A 2,394-nucleotide genomic window follows, 5' to 3' on the forward strand; every position below is an offset into this window, starting at 1 on the left:
TTACTCAGCTGACCCACTTGTGCCTCCAAATTTCTAATGGAGGACCTTGCTTCAGTCATGAAGCTAAGAGTGGTCTTACATAGATCAGAGACTACAGTTCCTAAGTCAGAGTGGCTCTGCTTAGAATTCTCTGTCTGTTGCTAAGAAGATGATGGAAAAGGTTTGCTATTGCCAAACCTATTTCTTCCACCATTATTATTATTATTGAAGCCTTGATTAGGCTTCTGCTGATCCTTCCATGAGAGAATAGGATGATTCCTCCATGAAGGATAATAGGTGTTTCCATAGGATTCTCCCATGTAATTCACCTCTTCCATTGCAAGATTCTCAGGGTCATAAGCTTCTTCTTTAGAGGAAGCTTCCTTAGTACTGCCTGTTGCAGCTTGCATTCCAAACAGACTCTGAGAAATCATATTGACTTGCTGAGTCAATATTTTGTTCTGAGCCAATATTGTATTCAGAGTATCAATCTCAAGAACTCCTTTCTTCTGAGTAGTCCCATTATTCACAGGATTCCTTTCAGAAGTGTACATGAACTGGTTATTTGCAACCATTTCAATGAGTTCCTGGGCTTCTGCAGGCGTCTTCTTTAGATGAAGAGATCCTCCAGTAGAGTGGTCCAATGACATCTTTGACAATTCAGACAGACCATCATAGAATATACATATGATACTCCATTCTGAAAACATGTCAGAAGGACACCTTCTGATCAATTGCTTGTATCTTTCCCAAGCTTCATAGAGGGATTCACCTTCCTTCTGTCTGAAGGTTTGGACTTCCACTCTAAGCTTGCTCAACTTCTGAAGTGGAAAGAATTTGGCCAAGAAAGCATTGACCAACTTTTCCGAAGAGTTCAGGCTATCTTTAGGTTGTGAGTCCAACCAAGTCCTAGCTCTGTCTCTTACAGCAAAGGGGAAAAGCATAAGTTTGTAGACCTCAGGATTAACCCCATTGGTCTTAACAGTGTCACAGATTTGTAAGAATTCAGCTAAAAATTGATGAGGATATTCCAATGGAAGTCTATGAAACTTGCAATTCTGCTGCATCAGAGAAACTAATTGAGGCTTAAGCTCAAAGTTGTTTGCTCCAATTGCAGGAATTGAGATGCTCCTTCCACAAAAGTCAAAAGAGGGTGCAATAAAGTCACCAAGCATCTTCCTTGCATCTCCACCATTGTTGTTGGGTTCGGCCATCTCTTCTTTTTTCGAAAAATTCTGTCAGGTCCACTCCAGAGTGTTGTGCTTTAGCTTCTCTTACCTTCCTCTTTAGAGTCCTTTCAGGTTCTGGATCAGCTTCAACAAGAATATTCTTATCCTTGCTCCTGCTCATATAAAAAAGAAGAGAACAGAAAAGAATAGGAATCCTCTATGTCACAGTATAGAGATTCCTTTATGTGAGTAGAAGAATAGAAGAGTAGAATGAAGAAGAGAGAAGATGAAGAATTCGAACACAGAGAGGGAGAAAGGGTTCGAATTATAAGAAGAAGAGAAGTGTTAGTAAATAAATAAATAGAAAGAGATGAGAGAGAGAGAATTTGAATTTTAAATTAAAATAAAAGGAAAATATTTTTGTTTTTATTTTAATTATTAGTTATAATTCAAAAATTTAAGAGAGAAAATAAATTAAAATTAGAAAAAGAATTTTGAAAAAAGTGGTTAGTGATTTTCGAAAATTAGAGAGAGAAAAGTAGTTAGGTGGTTTTGAAAAAGATATGATTGAAATAGTAAACTTTTTAAATCAAACAAAAAGTCAAGTAGTTAATTGAAAAAGATTTGAAAATCAATTTTGAAAATATAAGAAGTTAGAAAAAATTTTGAAATTGATTTTGAAAAATATATGATTGAAATTTATTTTGAAAAAATTTGAAAAGGAATTTAAAAAGATTTGATTTTTGAAATTAAAGTTGATTACTTGACTAATAAGAAACTAAGAGATATGATTTTAGAATTTAAAGATTGATCATTTCTTAATAGGCAAGTAACAACAAATTTTTGAATCTAAATATTAAATGTTAGCATTAATTTCGAAAATATGAAATAAAAATAAGAAAAAGATTTTGAAAATCAAATTTTTAGAATTTTCAAAAATACTAAAAAAATGAAAAAGATTTAATTTTTGAAAAAGATTTGACAAAGATAGAATTTTTAATTTGAAATTTTGACTTGACTAACAAGAAACAACCAAATTTTAAAACTTTTGACTAAATCAATTCAAAATTTCGAAATATGAGCAAAATAAGGGAAAGATATATTTTTTTTTTATTTTTGAAATTTTAATGATGAGAGAGAAAAACACAAAAATAAAGCAAAACATAAAAATTTAAGATCAAAACAAAAATGCATGCAAGAACACTTTGAATGTCAAGATGAACACTAAGAACACTTTGAAGATCAT

General features: G+C 32.3%; 1 non-coding gene across 1 annotated transcript; it reads left to right on the forward strand.

The window, feature by feature from the left end:
- Positions 1–687: 687 nt before the first annotated feature.
- LOC148576129 (small nucleolar RNA R71) lies at positions 688–791 on the forward strand. Its single transcript, XR_015904108.1, has one exon. It is a non-coding gene; the product is annotated as a small nucleolar RNA R71 (small nucleolar RNA).
- The last annotated feature ends 1,603 nt before the right edge of the window (positions 792–2,394 follow it).

The sequence above is a fragment of the Arachis ipaensis genome, chromosome B1 (genome assembly GCF_059453495.1).
Source record: "Arachis ipaensis isolate K30076 ecotype BB chromosome B1, ASM5945349v1, whole genome shotgun sequence".
Taxonomy (NCBI): Eukaryota; Viridiplantae; Streptophyta; class Magnoliopsida; order Fabales; family Fabaceae; genus Arachis; species Arachis ipaensis.